The following is an 18952-nucleotide window of genomic DNA, read 5'->3' as shown; positions in this document are numbered from 1 at the left end:
CTGGAGTTTTGCGCCACAGGGGCGTGTGTGCGTGTGTGCGTGTGTGTGTGTGTCCAGCCGAACCTTGCTGGCTGGGAGTGTTTGTTTACATTTTAAAACTGCTGGCTGGGAGGGTTTTTTTCTTTTTTGCAGGGCTCAACTGCGTGCACCCGGAAGGGTTTTTTCTTTTGCCAAGGCAGGGATCCCATGCTGGCTTTGCAGGGCTCATCTGCGTGTACGCAGGGGAGGATTTTTTCTTTTTGGGCGGCGGGGATTCCACGCTGCCCTTGCAGGGCTCATTGCGCGCACGGGAGGATTTTTTTCCCAGGCTTGGGGTGAGCTGCAGTTCAGGGGACCCGCTGCTCCAAACCTCATGGATTCGGAGCTGCTGATGTTTGGAGGGCCTTGGCTCGGCCCAACGGCACCCGAGCTCACCCGAGCCTCGCCCAGCTCGGGCCGAACCGCTGGGTCGGAGCTCCCGAACCATCATCTCTAGTCAATAGGAGAAACTGCAACTCTTCCCTCAAGCTTGCTTTGTCTACATTGAGGTTGACTCTTTCAGTGGAATGGAACTCTAGAGAATGTTGTAGTACCAGAGGAGGTTCATCACTTCCTCACACCATTATGGAATTTCTGCTGCTTGAGTGAAGAGCTGAAGGATAGGTGAAGTGTGTTTCCTACTAGTTGTTCTGCTGTGTCAGCTTTCAGCCAATCAACCACAGTGTTAGAGACTCTGTGGACTGGTTCCATGGAGGGAAGGGCAGTCATGGAGAGCCAATCTTTGACGTTTCTGTCAGTGTTACTTCTTAACTAAAGATATGAAGATTTGATGGAGGGCTGTTCCTCACTTCACTGAACTTTTAGTAAAACAACACTAACAAACATTTGTTGGTTCTTATAATTGCCTTTCCCTCTTGGAGGTGACAAACCCAAAACACTATGTAGAAGTGGCCTTATGGCTCTTCTGTTCCTGACAACATTGAATGTTCTGATTAACTCATGAACACTCTGAACATTTCATGTGACCTTAAATGATGTGTATACATTCACACGGCCCAACCATATTATAATTCCAAAACCCAGGTTTTAGCAAATTTAGGAAAGTGCAGTCAATAGGTCTTCTATCAAGAATGGAAAGGTTTTTTTTGAAGGCAGGCTTAATCAAGATTCAGTGCTATTTTTACTTGCCCATATTTTCAGGCTGGCATATAGAACAATCCATTAACAAGATTAGATGCCTTTGAAGTGGCCAACTTGTTCTTTATAAATTACCAGGAAAATGTGCATGAAATTTGACAGGCATGGTAATGATGGTGAAATGGGATGAAAGAAGAACTTTCAGCTCATCCTCTCATTCACCTTTATCTTCTTGGCCCTCCCAAGTTTTGTCCCACCAACATATCACTTGTTTTGAACTTCCATGGCTACTTACCTTATTTTCTCTACCCTCTGTGTTTGCTGCCTTCCTCCTTTTTTCTGTGGTTTTCATTCTTCTCCCATTATGTGTCTTTTTTTGTCCTGCCACTGCAGATGTTGTATCCTTTCCCCCTAATCACTGAAAGTTCACCAAGGAGATGGGTTCTAGCAGGGGAGGGCACACAAAGCAAGAGCTAGTATCAGAGGAAGGGATAAAACCTCTAATTTCCTTGCCCCTCTTCTCTCCCTTTTTCAACACAACTCCCAATTGGTGGAATGAGTGATGTATCATAAATATACACCCTGCTCTTCTTCAGTGTTAATGGCAGAGTCATTATTTTCTCCCTCTTTCTACTGAAGGCCTCTCTGGGATTGCAGAAAAGAAGAGGATTTTTCCCCCACAATAGCTCAGAGCAGCCTTGAGGAGCAGAGAAATTGTTTCCCTTCATTCTTCCTCCATAAGCCTGCTTTTGAGCTGTTGTGTGTATCTGAATTACTCCTTAATAAGAATTTCTCCTTAAAATATGTTGTCCGGTTCCTTACATTGCAAAGCAGAAGTGCATGCACGTTCTTTTTGCATTTTTCCTTTTGTGTGTCATGATTATTCTTGAGACAAAGAGAGAGAGATGCATTGGATATATAATTACCAAAGTACACGGAAATATATCAGTATGTTCGAAATGCATATAAAATGTGTATCATATGCAGATCTGTACATATGAAGTTTAAAGAAATTTGAAGAGTAATGTGAAAGAAAGGATAAGCACCACCAAAGATGTGGCAATCCTGGACTGTCTAGAGGAAGAAGGGCCAGGATGATGGGAAGCCCCATTCCCACACTGAGAAGCTTCAAAAGACCATAGCAACCAAAATTATTATACTTATATCATGTTGGAAACCCCCTCAAGCCCAAAAGGGGAGAGGCAGTATAGAAATATAATAGAATAAAAATAAAATAATAGCAGGCAGCTCAAGGGTAGCAAAGGAGACAGATCCGTCTGGCAACTCCCTATCTTGCATCCTCTTTGTCTTGATGGTATGGGAAACCTCTTTGCATCCAGCAGCAATCTCTGTATCCAGATCCCCATTAGATTTAGCTTCAGACCACTCCAGCAGGGTCTCACCATCAGTCACTTAAGACTTTGTAGCTGCCTTTCTCACACTTCTCTTTAGACTAAGAGTAAAGTAAGTAATGTAAGAAGCTTAGGACCCGCTTGAAGCACCCAAAGCAAACAAATCTTGCCTTCTGTGGCCACTTCTTACATCCTACCAAAGTTTTTGTGCCACAATGCAGAAGGAAACATCTGACAGCAAAAGTACAAAGCAAGTAAACATCTGACAGCAAAAATACAAAGCAAGTAAAATTCATCCAACACTAGCTGTGGTTCATCATGTGGGAAATGCTTTGGACAGATCCTGGACATTTGTATGTTTAATGTCTTATCAGTTTCCTTTTTAGTTTAAATATCAAGAATTGTTCTTGGTTGGATTTCCAATCATTTTTGTTTGATCGGCACTGTCAATTGAAATATATCTGCAACTAAATTTAAGGGCTGGCTGCTATGACTGCTGACACTGGTACAATAGTCACAGTTTTGAGACAAGGGCAGACCTTTATGAGAAAACAATCTTCATTCTTCCAAAGCTCACACAGGTGGGTTTCAGCACAGCACGTTAATAACACTTCCCCCAGAAATATTGCTAGTTTAGTGATTTTTGTAAAATCCAGGTTGAGGGAAATATAACAGGCTGAATCCATTTTGGGGAAGAGTCCTGTGTGAAGTTCTTTGCTAAAATGGGATAAATAGCTTCCTCAGCCCATTATACTTGGGCTGTACAGAAACCATCACAGTAACAATTGTTTAAGCAATTGCTAAGAACTCCGAATCCTTCAAGCTAGGAAGTGGTACTTTTGCCCAAGGCTGATAATAACAGACGTACATCAAGTGTATGTTGGCAGCACAAAGTTCCAGTGTAATTTCAGAAATTTGGCACACTTGTCAGGGTCTGTCCCCAAGAAGGCTAGGGGTAAAACAGTGGCGTGACAGGAACTAAGTCAATTAGGAGGAGCTCAGGTATGCCAAGAAAGTCCTATAATATATTTTGCCTGCACTGCCATGTGCAATGGAAGCAGTACACAAATATCAGTGGTCACTATGACTCTGGATGAAAGATGATAGCAATATACTGTAATGAGCGAACTGACATCACTGTGTGCACGAAGCATATTTGTTGGTTTAACTAGATTATAAAATGAAAACTACCACAGAGATTTAACTGCGACAAAAATCCAAATAATAAATACAGTGATGATTTTTGGTTGGGGACATCCATGTTGTATTGCCAACTTTTTGGATTAAGGAAATCAAGCAAATTAACAAATATGGAAACAAATGTCACTACTAGTTTTCACTGTTATGTCTATCTTATTCCATGTTTCCTTTTTGAAAGAAAATGCAGGTTTTGTTTGTGTGATCAATACTGCAAAAAGACACACATTTGTAAATGACAGATGGTGAGGAGGCTTGTGTTGTTGTTGTTTTTAAAAAAGTGCTGGTATTTCATAATCTGCATTATAAAATCTTTGTGGGAAATTATCGGTATTTGCAACCCATGCACCCTGTAAGTGAGAACGAGCTAGCTAGATATTGATGTTATCTACTTTTATTGTAAAGGTTTGGACCAATTTAAAAAGTAAATTGTTTTTTTTTTATTATGATTCTTCCTTGACCTTTATTTCTTTGTTTCTGAAATATTTGTCTGAAAAAGAGATAAGCCTCTAAATGTGCAGAGGAATTTGACAAAGTAATTTAGATTATCTGTCTTCTGCAGAACTGTACAGTAGTAGCCAAGAATTTGCAAATGGAGGTCATTATTGTATGTCAGGGTTAAAAGCACAAATGATTGACTTTGCTATCATTACTCTTTGTAATCCTATTAGAGCTATGCTCTGCTAATCAACTGAGTAAATGAAAAGATTGAAATGTATTGTTATTAATTCTTACATTTTTTTCAATCTAATAGATATTCAGGTTAATGTGCTTAGAGCTAGAGCAGAAAGTGACTTATAATTAATTATGGAAATCATCTTCCATACTCTTTGAATCTGTTTATTTGCGGTTTTGTACCTGGGTGTTTAACTTGATAGTACCTCCTGCATTTCAGTTAACAAAATCAAAGAATCCCCTTTTTCTGTTTTAAATCTATGAGTTGGATACATCTCTGAAAAAGTACAAGTCTTGTTTCATAACATTCAGTTAAATGATAATGTATTTGCATTTTGCAGTCATGAACATGGGCATGAATGCAAGAAGCTGACTTATGCTGAATAAGATTATTGTTCATCAAGGTCAGCACTGTCTACTCTGAACTAGCAGTGGCTCTCCAGGGACTTAGGCAGAGTTCTTTCACATCAACTACTACCCTATTCTTTTTAACTGGAGTTGTCAGCGAGTGCACCTGGGAGTTTCCGCTTGCCAAACAGATGCTCTACCAATTAGCCATGGCCCCTCTCAACAGCCTTACTCTAAAACTAGAGTCGTATTATAAAGTTAATGTCCATCATACCATGGTTTGCATTGTATATGAAATAGATATAGAAAAGGTTTCTGAGATCTAGAAGCAGAAGAAAACAGATGACCACTTCAAATAAGTTTTTAACCTAAAGATCCAAGATTCAATTATTTCACATAAAAATGTACTCAACACAAGCCATGGTTATCCCCAACGATGTGTCACCTGTACCTTACACAGTATGTCCCCCAACACAAGCATGGCTGCAATTCTTCCTTATCTCATGTTCCCAGATTTATAATAATTACCTAGACTGCCTCCATCTTCACACACTCGTTAGATTTTTTAAAAAAATAATTAAAATTAACAGATACATAAAAAGAGATATCAGATCAGCTGTATTACATCAATTTAATAAAATCAAATCTATTTACAGTAATATATTAACTAGAGAGAAGAAAAAAGGTGGGAAAGAAGGAAAAAAGAAAAAGGAAAAATTAAATAACAACAATAATAGTATATTAACAAAGAAAATGATAAAACAATAATGACAATAAAAATTGTGAGTTTTAGCTTCTCAGGTCTTTTTGTCATCATCAATTTACATAAGCCTTTGGGGGAGGGCGGTATATAAATATAATAAATAAATATAATAAATAAATAAATAATATGAGAGAGATAATAAACTATTAACTTATCTTTAACCTATTATTTCCTTAAGTTATATTTCTATTCAATTGATTCAGTTCAATCACTCTTTGTACTTCTAAGCACAGGAATTCCATTACCTATTTACACATCAAGTGAGAATTTATAACATTAAATTTACTTAACATAATAAACAGCGATAGTGTTTTCAATTTATCTATGCATTTTAACTGAAAATTTGTGAAAGAAACTTTTGAGTTTTGCTAATGTAAGTATTAATATTGATATTGATATTAAGTTCTTCTCTTTTGGTGTTGAATCAGAGGTGTCCAGGTTGAGTCATAGCATTTAGCAGAGATGTCTTTAAGGTGAATAGATATTCTAACAATGTCTTTGTATTCTATTAGCGTGTTCATCCAATCTGTGCATTTGGGGGCTTTTGCATTCTTCCAGAGCTTTGCTACCTAGATACGAGCCGCCGTTGAGAGATATAAAAATAAATTGATATTTTGTGGAAGAGCATTGTCTTGAAATGTACCTAATAAATATACCTAATAAATAATTTTTAGGAAGCATTTTAAATTTTTTACCCGTTCTTCTTTGAGATTCTTTATGGATTTTTTCCCCAAAAAAATTAATTTTGGGGCAGGTCCACCAGAGGTGAAAGTAGGTGCCTAATTTTTTTTTTGTACTTCCAGCAGTATGGAGAGTGTTTCTTAAAAATTTGTGCTAGCCTTACTGGTGTCAAATACCACCCGTGATAGATTTTAAAGTTCTCTTTTAAGTCTGCACTTAAAGTCAATTTATGATGTCTCCTCCACATTTCCTCCTATTGCACATATTATATGTTTTTTCCAAGATCTTGGGCCCACATCTCTCAGAGCTTTTCAAGTGGAAAGTTCATTAATACACACACACTGGATTGGCTCCTGTGATGTGACAGCAAAAACATAAATGGACCTGTACAACATCTAGCACTTTCCTCTCTACATATTATAGTGCCTCAAAATTGGTTGCACAAGATTTTGAACAAAATGAAACCAGTAATGTAATAAGTTTGACTTAGGCTAAGCAGCTCCTGTCATCGATTTCTTGCTGTTCTGCGGTGCACAAGCTCTTGCACAAGCTGAAAATTTGTTCTGCACCCAACATAGTATTTACATCCCTTCATCTCAACTTAAGAAGTATATATAGATGCAAGAGGACACACGCACACATCTAGACATCTGTACCTCTGTTTGTGTAGATTGCTTTGTGTACTGAAACGTTGCAGTTATTATTGGATCATACAATTGCTCTGGAAACTTTTGTACTTTAACCAAAATACATAGAATTTCTTTTTCAGGTTAGCATTTATTCATCCCCACACATTTCCCAGGGTACCAGGTAAGATACTTGTCTAGTCTACAGTGAGGTGGAACACAGCGTTAAATGGAATCAATATGAAATTGTAAAGAAAACCAATTCATGAAAAGAAAAATGTTCTTTCAAATTGGACCAGTTTCCCCAGGCAGGCCCTTAAGCAATTTATAGAGCTAAGCTTTCTTCAGTTTCATGAATTCTTCGTTTGCTTTTCCTTCTTTTGATATGAACATTTTTGCAGACCATCAAAGAAAAAGGCAAAAAAAGTTTTGAAGACAGCTAGCAAACACACAAAGTTGCCATTTAATGACTTGTTGAGAGACTGGCTGTTCTCCAGTCCTATATCATTTTTGTGCCAACTTTGATATAAACTATATAGGAGGGAAGGTGACTTTTGAAGCCAGTAATAAGCATTTATGCCATATAAATCAATTTTATGTTTGCTGATATCTTATATGTTTCCAAGAAATGCAGCTGGGAATGTTAAGAACAGGAATGAAATAAAGGAATCACTTGTATTTGACAGATAATATGTGCTTAATTACACACTAAAGGATCTGTACAGGGTGCCATGGTCTAGTGCCTTAATGTTATGCAGTTACTTAACAGCTACCAAAAAAGATGCAGAAATTGTAGCCTAGAAGGAATTTAACTGTTTCTATAAGCTGAAGTTTTTTTAATGTCATAATGCCTAAATAAAAGTATGCTTTTCTGTTGTGTACAGATTATACCTTATGGCAGTGTGGCTATAAGACAGGCACTGTTAGCCTTTGGCTGTTTGATTTATTGAATGCAAGGAGAATCACAGTTGTAACTGAACCTTAATTCTAATGTAAAATAGGGAAAGACAGCTGCTACTTCAAGGTACTGTAGTCCAGATGAAAATGATATGTTATACCCTGTTTCCCCAAAAATAAGACCTACCCCGAAAATAAGACGTAGCATGATTTTTTGGGATTTTGGGAGGTTGCTTGAAATATAAGCCCTACTCCAAAAATAAGCCCTAGTTACAGATACAAAATAAGACATCCTCTGAAAATAAGCCTTTTGGAGCAAAAATTAATATAAGACCCTGTCTTATTTTTGGGGAAACATGGTATTTAGGGCATTTTCTATTTATTTACAGTCCAACCCTAAACAGAGTTGCACCTTTCTATGCTCATTTATGTGAATGATCTCAGAAGGATGTCACTGTGCTTAGAACTATACTATTGCAGTAATACTCTGTCTTCTCGATGAATGTAACATACATAGTTTGTGCCATTTTGGGGGACACAAGTCTGAAGTTAGCCTTTGTAGCATTTAGTGAAGGTGTGAAAAATCAGGAGCAGATTCTTTTTTCAGGACACAGAGGATCTAGATAAATTGTACATTTTATGGACTTGTATACTTATGTTTTTATGGCAGAGTGTTACTTTCCTTAACCCAATAAGTTGGCAAGGCAACCTTATATCCCAGGAGTTTTAATGCAATATAAATTTCAGTTACCTTTGAGACAGGATAGGATATTTCCAAATGTAACATGGTTTGGCCTGAATCACAATTAATAATCAGCAAAAGAAGTTTTTTTTCCCAGCTCCTGATTAAGTGGCTTGATTTTTCACCTTTCCCCACATGTTCTAATAGATAATCTTCAGTCCTGCATTCCTAACATGCAGCACATTAAATTGCAGATTTGGAACTATTGCCTTCTTTTTTTGTCTTTTCACATTGAATTCCTAGAAAACCAATCACTTGTTTTATGGTTTTAATACAGTGTGTCCTGTCCAGAATCTAACAGATCCTTACATTATTTAATTTCCATAGATCCCACTGGTTATCTTCACTCTGGCTGTCAGATCACCAGTTCAGAATCCCCTGGTGGTAAACTTCTATGCAGCTGAAGCAGGATTGTGGAGATCAATAGAATTTTGCTGTTGGAGCGGGGCTGGGGGGGGGGGGGCAGGCAGGGATCACTAGGAATGCGGGGCAATTCCTTATTTTTTAAAATGTTGTTTAAATTTGTTTATTTGTTTATTTGGTTCAGAGTGACTCACAGTTATTCAATTGGCGATCAGATTGATCATTCTGTGGCATCTCATGGTTTATTTGCCTTAGACTGTGGAGAAAACAAACTGACTTGTCTACATTTAAGTGAAATCCTTGCAGTACTTAGTGCTTTGTGGCACATGCTGCGACTGCATCCACATGGGGAAGATTTTCCATTTTCTATTCATCGCTGCTGTGAATGAAAGAAGCATGCAAATTGGCAATGGAACATCTTCACAATAGTTTTCGGTTCTCTTTCCTCTGTTAGTCACTATTTCCCCTGCATTTTCCCCACCACATTACTGGAGGGACTTTTGAGGGTTTTTTTTTTAATGCTCCTAGTATGTCACTGTAGAGATGTAGCCCTGTCACTTTAAAAAAGCTATAAGTTGCAGTCAGAGGGTTAGAAGGGGTTGGTAACAACAAACCGAATTTACACCAAAACTGGAGGAAAATAGGCCACAACTTTTATTGACTACACCAGAAGGAACAGTGACACAGCATGGTGGCAGATCCAATATTAGGTGACCTGCCTGTCACCCAATATACTATCCCCCTCCCAGCCCACCTGTTGGAGGAAGCCAGGGTCCCACATGGGCACAAGTCACTATGCGATTCCCTTGGTACCTGTGGGTGAGAGTCCAAGATCCCTTAAGGAGATCCCCAAAATAGAAGAGGTTGGTATGCAGACATTGCCCTACCTTAGCAAATCTGTTCCTGTGCCCAGTCTGCTAATTGGAGTGATAACAATGCAGAAACAACGAAGTAAACCGAATGGATTGTACTGTAAAGTATGCAAGCTGCTACTGAACTCTGGCTCCTCCTCATGCTCCTCTCACAACTGTATTTACTTCATAATCTTTTGTGCCAGTTCAGGAGAATTTCTAATGCATGAGCAATTTATGATTCAGGAAAACATTGTCAGAAGGATGTCAAAGCTTTATGTTATTAGTTGCTTGAAAGCCTAATAGGGACAGTTCTGCCTTAAAAGAAACACTTAAAAGTTTGCAGCTGTCCAATTTGAAGAATCTTTTCATCTCACACTTTTCAGGCTGCCAGAGAAATTATTTCTATAATATCTACTATAGTTGTCAGATTGAAAATTAAAAGGCAAGCGGTGAGGGAAGCAAACCTTCTCCACACCTATAGATTATAAAGCCATCAGCTAGGGCCACGTATTTCAGGCTTGGACCTCTGATAAATGGTATGGGTTTCGACAGTTAATGTATTTGGGCAAAATCACCTGACATGCAGGTATGTTGACCATTCTATCATTTTTATCTTTGGACAGACAGTATACTGGGGGAATCATGGAAGAATGATACAGATTGGCCACAGTGAGAATGTTTTGTTACATGAGCATGCTTTGCAGTCTGGCTTTCCATGAGGTTCATTTTAATAATGAAGTGACCTTCATAAGAATTATTACATCCTGAGGATGGGGGGAGGTCCTACTGCAGTTGGTGTACTTCAGCAAACTTAAAATAATTACTTACAGCTGGAAGTATGGGTTTTGTCCTTCTGTTTAAGCCGGCCCTTCCTGAAAAAGGATTGAGTGCTGATGAATGCCTTATATTCAAAATCCTCATAAGTAATCTGTTTATATTTCATACTTCAAACTGCAGCATAAATCCCTGCTATTATTAGGAAAAGCAGGAAAAATCCTAGTCAAGCATCAGCATTCCCTACCTTTGTTTTCTGAGGACTGAACTGCTCGTTAGGTTGGAGAGCAGTGACCAGACATTTTATTTTAAAAAGCAGCCATAGAAGTTGGGACTTGGCTCAGGGCCAAACCACTAGAGCAGGAGGATTCAGCTCTTTAATTTGTACCTTTTTCTTCGTAGTAATTTTCCCCCTCAAAGCTTCTTCTAGCCACACTAGGCAGGGAAATCTGTCTTTTCCCCCAATGGAGCAATAGCTGTTGGGAGAGCAATTCCTACCTGGAAAATGGTATGGGTTTAACCAACCCCCTGGTCCAGTGCCAATTCAAACTCCTTCTCCCATGTCTATTTTTTATGGTTATCCATTGTTCGTAAGAGATATAAACACCAGCACCTATTTTACTTTTCTCATAATGTCATCTGTTTTTCCATCACACACTGATGATCCTCCAGTTGGTTACCCAGACATCTTCCATCAATACATAGGCAAGACTGATGAGATACCTTTTTAGTATCAGACTTCAGCTACAAGTACTATTATACTTTTCAGTCTGTTTACAAAATAATTTCTGGGAATCTGACACACCAAACAGGTGTCTGGATTAGTCTGAGTGCCATTTGGCAGATATCACACTTTATAAATGGCTAGAATGTTTAAAATGGAATAGCAAAATAATGTCGAGGAGACAAAAATAAAGATGGGAAACTCAGGTCCATTATGCACCAGGAGTCGGCTTCATAGCAGGGGCAAATGTCCTTTGCAGCAAAGTTTCTTGCACAGATGTATTTCCCCAAGCCCCATTTTCAATTTCCATTAAAAGCCAACTTTAATTTTCTTCACTGTCAGAGCAGGGGAGATTTGTCCACTAGAACAGCTTTGTCCCAGCCATCTTCCCTCCACCCACCACCAGCCTCTCTCACTCCCTCATACTTCCCTGCATGCCTCTCTCCTCCTTCTTTTCAGATTTATTATTTCAATTTTTGTTATTTATTATATTGATATATCAAGATAAACAGAAAAGTACTGCAAAATTTCTGTCTTTTATTGCATTTGAAAATCAGTGTGTGTGGGGGGGAGAGAAATATCAGTTCTAGGACTTGTGCCCCTTGTTCAGCAGAGTGTGGTCCAGGGAATTGCTTTGCTTCTTTCTTTTTTTGGGAGGTGGGGGTGGAAAGGAGCTGCAATGTTCATATTACTACAATCACAGGCATAGCAATATAGGTGCAATTTAAAGGGCTTTATCTTGCAACTACTGGGTGTGGTGAGATCTGTGCCTTCAAGAGAGAGTTGATGGGCGAGGTTAAGAGAACAAGGAAAAGCAGAGGCCTGTTGAGAGTTTAGTAAGCAGCTGCAGGGCAGGCTGCCTCCTCGCATGTAAACAGAGAAACACAAGAAGACCACAATACAGCCCCACTGTGCAGCTAATATCCCCGAGGCAAGCATTTGTTGCATAAAGGGCTACATTTTGTGTATATAAACAACAATATTGATAGTTACAGAATGGCTGCTTGAAGCCCAGCATTATAAAGACCCTGAAGGTTATGTGGTCCTGCACCCTGCAAGACGTCATATAGGACAGCTGTTCTAGAATTTCCACTCTCATTATGTTTTGAGGGGTTAAAACACTCTAAAGCCATTGCATATTTTGACCATCCATGTCAGCAATTACTTTCCAGAACTGTCTTTTGTTCTAACTACATTTGATATTTATAAGGAAAAACACTCATTGTAGGATGAAGAAGTTCTTAAGCAAGACTCATAGATGAATATGTGTTTTGGAGAGGCTGTAGAAGGGAACTGACTTTTTAAAAGCACCTTGTGGTCTTTTTATCCAACAGGTTTACTGTTTTTCAGGAATTATCAGAGTTAACATTGCAATCAACATCAGAGCTAACACCGCCATCAATATTCGCTATGTTTCCCTAGCTACTAAGTACTGGGGGTGATGGGAAAACACACCACAGCTTCTTTTCTCAGATATTAACTGAGATGCTGCTTGGTCAGGTGACCACCATGTCTAATTATATGAAAGCTGCTTCAGAAAAGTGCAACCATTCCTTAACTGCAAGGGTACATATAAGGTTAACACAACCATTTACACAGGACTAATCACATTGTCTGTATAAGTGGCTGATTCTGCACAGGCAGCAACAGGTCGTGGAACCCGTTACTGCTGCGTCTGTCGCCATTTGCACAGCATCTGCAGCAGCCACTGGGATTGCTGGGATCCCAGAGGCAGGAGGCAGCATAGTTCACATGGAAATGCTGTGTTTCCATGGAACCATGACGCCGAGAATCCCCCCACCTGAGAGTCCCTCCCACCTAGCTGCACAGCATAGTGGCTGCCTGTTAGAGTATCCCCTCTAATGAGAGCTGCTTGGGGAATCCATCATAATGGTGGAGGGAAGGTGGAGGGAAGGGGTTGAGGATTGAAAGCTTCCTGCTTGCCATAGTTCACACATGCAGGCAGGAAATGTTTGCAAGCCAGGTTAATGAAAATAAGTATCTAAATTTGTGATTTTCATCCAACCCAGGTTCTCACCATTAAAACAAGTTAGCAGCGTTTTGGGGGCAAATTCTGCGGGGACCCCTCATTACTTTTTAAAAGGGCCTCAACCCATTTTAGTTGACCCATGCAGAATCACCCTATGTGTCCCCCACCATGAACTGGCATCTTTTTGAGACACCTAATACTGAAAATATCATGAACCACTTCATTATTTAATGGCAGGAATATTTTTTAAAAAGGTCTCTAGCACAGCCATATTGGAAACCTTGCTAGTGCCTGCAGCTGAGTTCTGAGAAACGGGGTGACTGAAAAGCTGGCTGAAGTGCAGCTTGGAGTAAAGCAGCCAGTATTGGTTGCCTAGGTCATCCCAGAGGCTGAGGCAGCAGCCACTTAGAGCTCAGCCAGGCTATCTTTGAGCACCAGAGTTCCCAAGCCCACAGAAATAGCAGTGAAATTAGGGGGAGAGGTTTCAGAGAGACCAATCATCCCTGATAGGGCTGCCAGCTCCAAGTTGGGAATACCTGGAGATTTTAACAGTGGAGCCTGAGGGCTTTGGGGAGGGAGGAACTTCAAAGGAATATAATGGCACAGATTCCATTTTCAAAGTTGGCATTTTCTTTAAGTGAATTTTCTCTGTTTCCAGGAGATCAATTGTAAATCTGTCTTTTATGAGAAATGTAGTCACCACCTGGTGGTTGGCAACCCTAGCCCATGGGTAGGGACCCCATGTGAGTAATGGAAAGTCAGTGATATCCCAGTGAAAAGAAATGGGGCTACTAGTTTCCTTTCTTTCCCCTCTCACAAGTCTACTTAGCACCAGAGGAGCAAGCTTTTCAGTGTCAAACGCCACTAGGTCTGCAGCAACCCACCAGTGAGCACTGAGGCCATTTTGAGATCACAGGCACAGGAACCAGTGGGACCCCCTTGAGGAGCTTTCAAGCCTTTCAACCACTTCCAGGCTTTGGTGTCTCACAACCAAGAGAGTGTCCATGACCCTTGTGTCACATAGAGCAACAAAGGGAGCATAAGATAAGCTGGTAATGTTTAGGATTTTTTTTTCTGGGAAGAACTAGTTAATGTTCTTCAAATCTTCATGTTTATTGACATTCAAATCAAATCAATTATTGTGTGGGGAGATCTTAATAGAAGTCCTGTATCTCTAGACAGGATGAGCTTAGTATCTAATTGAGATAGTTTTCCTAAGGATGTATTCACAAAACATGTCAAAGACAAAGTACTGTCATAACAGCAAGAAGCCAGGAGTTAATTGCAGAATACATGAAGCCAGCAAGCCTCCTAAGAGAATGCAAGCTATTACAGAAAATTAAAAAAAAATCTTAGAGCTAGTTTTAAGGATGTAATTGAGAAAGTCAGTGTAGGGAAACAATCTAATAACTGAGCAGTAGTTTCTACCGCTGCTGCTAGATTGGCTGATATTTAGGTTATAGGGAAATGTAGATCATTTTTTAGCAAAGCAAAAAAAAATCCCTAGAAAGGTATATGAAGTAATGAGAAGGTAGACAAAAGGGATGCTTAAGATTTCCCCTTAAATAACCCTTGATTAACAGATGCATTTCAACAGATGCCAATTCTGAATCATTTCAATGAGCCAGATTTACCAAAAACTAAAATTATTTCTTTTAATTATAGTGACGTGTTTCAAATGGATAGGTACTGATTATCTAGTATCTGATAACTGTAAAGTGAAACGCGACTATTTTTGGTCTCCTAAATCAAAATAGTGTAAGGGAGAATAACAATCTTGACAGCAACCTAAATCTGTCTTTTATGAGAAATTTGTCTCAGATGCTGGAAATGCATTGTGGAGATGCAATATAAAGTTGGTGAATGCTATGGTTAAAATGACACACACTGAAATAATTGTGGCAAATCTTGGAAGTTCTTCATGCTGCATCTGTAATAATTCACTGTAGACGTACAGATTTTTACAACCCACTCGATGAAATAAATAAGGTTTGCAGTTGGCCCAACATCTCACGAAATGAGCCCCCAGTACTGCATGTATTTGAGTACCAAATCTGTTCAGCTTGTGTATGTGGCTCTCAGACCCTGCTCAGATCCCAAGTTTGCTGTCCTGTCAGTGAGAGCCACAATGCTCATCTACTTTAATATATTGTAATTTAAATTCTTCTATGTTTTAACCCTGCCAAAGCAACCATACCTGTTCATTTGATTGCTGCCTGTGTGATTCAAATAAAAAACAAGAAATAAAATAATTAAAATAAATAAATAAATAAATAAATAACATTAGTAAAACGGAAATAAGGGAATAACTATCACCACATTCTTCTTCATAATTTAGAAATAAAGTGTTACCTTTCTAAGAATAGTAAAATGCATATATCACATAATTATCTGTACCTTGGCTTTGTGCAGCAGGCAGAGGCATATCTGCCCGGTGACATGAGGTACCCAATGTCCCCGGGCGCATGCCATCTGGTCACGTGGGGGTGCAAAATTGGCCCCCACATGACCGGCAAGTCATGGAGACTCAGTGCTCATGTGCCCTCCCTTCCGCTTGTGCCGCCACCAGCCGCGGAACTCAGGAACCATGCAAGGTGAGACCCCCACTCATTTGCTCACCCGTTGACCTTTTTTTAGCATATTTTAGATGCGGGGGCGGGGCTCTGTGACCTGTGGGGGTCGGCACCCAGAGGAGGTTTTGTCCCCAGGTCCCATTTCCCCTTCACATGGCTCTGGCAGCAGTGTTTTTAAATATCCAAGTGCCTTCTTAATAGATGCAAAGATGAGTCAAAAGCAAGGAAATCTTCTGAATGTTTATTATTGATGATTTTTGGATCAATATCACAAAATTCAAGGTACTCTTTTTTTGTAAGAGACTTGCAGATAAATGAAATAACTTTCCTCTAGACATATTATACCCATCAAATATTGCCCACTTTACCTACAATAAAGTGTGGATTAGTTGTCATATGAGAAAATGATGAACATAAAGTTGAATAACAGATTGTGTTTGGGACTATGTAGAGATGCTTTGGCTATACCTAATGTGCGGGGTTTTTTTACATGTATAATGCCCAGATGAAGACATAAGAAGCTAATACGGACCACAATTTTATTTTTGTGCGAACTATTGCTTGGTGAATATTCTGGCAAGCGTACATATAAAAACTGGAAGATCATATTAAATGCCTAGGCAGATGCTTGTTTGTGTTTTTAAAAATATTGTCTGGGCCATGCTTACAGATTATCTAACTTATTGATACATTCACAGCTTCTTATAACCTGTCCTTTAAGGGCCTTTAACATTCTATTGGAAGTGTCAAAGTGGTACACCTATCTATGAGTAAATTTATTGACAAATAAATGTCTCAGCACACAACACCAACAAGGCCGTTTGTTTCTTCCTCACTCTGTATCTTAACATTTTCTTTTCTTTGCCAAGTTTGGTGTCTGTGTACTGAAAGTGCACAAAGTGCAGCACAAAAACTAATGAGGGATAATTGAGGATAATGAAAGACAAAGCAAAATGAAGGGGGAAAAGCAAACCTCTACTAGAGCAAATATATCCTAAAAATAATGGGAATACAACGCACGCACACTGTGCTCAAACATATCAGGAATACAATGCACAACCAAATTGGTTCACAATTTATCTTTTGTACCATGAGGACCGCTGCCCAGGAATGCTATCAAATTTGTTAATGAATTCCGATTTTACATCCTCTTACTCATTTGCCCTTTGATATTTGTGTGTATTAAATTGAAAGGTAGTGTGCAAAGAGAGATTAAAATGTTCTCCCACCAGTTTTTATACATTTCTTTTGCAATGCTCAATTTGGGTCCATTCATTCTTTTTTATCATTCTCTCACCAAGGCTTTAATGACTACTCAAGCTGATATATCTTTACATGAAGTGACTGTACTCAGGACAATATTATATATGTGTCCTCAAAATGACACTGTTTTCCAAGTTTATGGAAAAAGATCAGGCACAATAAATAGAGGTTTCTGCCCTGAACAAACAGCAGTGTGAAAATGGTGTGAAAATGGTGTAAAAGGGTGTAAAAGGGTGTAAAAGGGTTTATACTGTTTTCACACCGTTTTCACAGCACTGTTTTTGGCCCATGCGGAATCAGCCTGTGAATTGGGGTGCTGTGTGGTTTCCGGGCTGTATAGCCGTGATCTAGCAGCATTCTCTCCTGAAGTTTTGCCCGCATCTGTGGCTGGCATCTTCAGAGGATCCTCTGAAGATGCCAGCCACAGATGCAGGCAAAACGTCAGGAGAGAATGCTACTAGAACACGGCCATACAGCCCGGAAACCACACAGCACCCCAGTGATTCCGGCCATGAAAGCCTTCAACAATAAACTGTGAATTCATCTTGCAACTGAGCTGGGCAGCTAGACCATGCTCCCTACTGCTGCTTCCAGCTGGCAACAATTAACAAAGCTACCGACATGTCAGTGCCTGAAACAGAACAACTCCCTTTCTCATGCATGTGGGAAGAGGCTGTGGCTCAGTTACGGAGCATCTGCTTGGCATGCAGAAGGTCAATTCATCTGCAGTTGAAAGATCCAGGTAGTAGGTGCTATGAAGGACCTCTGCCGGAGACCCTGGAGAGCTGCTGCCAATCACAGTAGCTGATAATGACTTGGATGGACCAAGGATCTGATTCAGTATAAGGCAGTTTCATGTGTCTATGAGACTGCAAGGCACTTGGCTAGCTTCCCAAATGGAGGAGGCAGCAACAACTGAAAGGAGGAGTGGGCAAGGTTCATGGTTCATTCTGGCAGTCTGAACCAGTGTCTTATTGGTTATGCTTGCTTGCCAGTTCAGCTGTGTGAGTTGGCACCTTGACTGAAGAATATATTTTGTCCTGAACCCCTCTTTAATAGTATATTTGTCTTCTCTATTATATACAATTGTATGAAAGAGTCCATGGTCAATTTTTCCAGGAGAGTTTGCATTCTTGGAAAATCAACCTTTCTTCTATCACTGCTCATTGTTTCTCATTGGACTTGTCTGAATCCCAGAACGCCATGGGTACATTTATTTGCTACCTTTATATACTGCTGCTGATATATTCAAAGAAGTTTACCACATAAAATGGCTTAAATTGAAATAAATATAATACAAATGGGGAAAAGTTGTGAGAGAGGGAAGAAGAGAAAAATAGACATATTAAGATATTATCTCTAATATGATGTGGCATAATAGGCTCGTTTGGTTTTCCTTTAATGAATGTTGGTTGCAGTCATATTACCTAAGGTGCTTGAAAAAATATAAAAATTTAAAAAACAGCTTAAAATAATCGTGCACTAAAATTACATATTACAAAAAGGGAAACTTAAAACCTGGATATTTAGAAGAAGAAGAAGAAGAAGAAGAAGAAGAGTTTGGATTTATATTCCCCCTTTCTTTCCTGCAGGAGACTTAAAGGGGCTTACAATCTCCTTGCCCTTCCCCCCTCACAACAAACACCCTGCGAGGTAGGTGGGGCTGAGAGAGCTCCGAGAAGCTGTGACTAGTCCAAGGTCACCCAGCTGGCGTGTGTGTGAGTGTACAGGCTAATCTGATTTCCCTAGATAAGCCTCCACAGCTCAGGCGGCAGAGCTGGGAATCAAACCCGGTTCCTCCGGATTAGATACACGAGCTCTTAACCTCCTACGCCACTGCTGTTCTGTTCTGTTCCCCAAGCAAACTAGTAGCAGGTGCCTTGCACTTAGCCAGAACAGAATGTAAGACCCATAGGCAAATGAGCAACAGTTCAAAAAAGGGGTTAATAGTATTGAAGAGCTTGCAGGCTCTGATTATTTCTTAATTGTTTTTAAGGAAGTCTGCTCTGTGTGT

General features: G+C 39.6%; 1 protein-coding gene and 1 long non-coding RNA gene across 2 annotated transcripts in view; one reads left to right on the top strand and one right to left on the bottom strand.

The window, feature by feature from the left end:
• Positions 1 to 18952, top strand: part of ATRNL1 (attractin like 1) — a 575975-nt gene that overhangs the window by 496361 nt on the left and 60662 nt on the right. The window lies entirely within an intron of this gene.
• On the bottom strand, positions 5261 to 18441 carry LOC125438606. The gene is made up of 3 exons (XR_007245350.1): positions 18431 to 18441; positions 9487 to 9494; positions 5261 to 5519 (listed from the first exon to the last, which is right to left on the bottom strand). It is a non-coding gene; the product is annotated as an uncharacterized LOC125438606 (long non-coding RNA).

Source organism: Sphaerodactylus townsendi, linkage group LG08, assembly GCF_021028975.2.
Source record: "Sphaerodactylus townsendi isolate TG3544 linkage group LG08, MPM_Stown_v2.3, whole genome shotgun sequence".
Taxonomy (NCBI): Eukaryota; Metazoa; Chordata; class Lepidosauria; order Squamata; family Sphaerodactylidae; genus Sphaerodactylus; species Sphaerodactylus townsendi.
The sequence above is the reverse complement of the archived record's forward strand: the minus strand, read 5'-3'. Positions and strand labels throughout refer to the sequence as shown.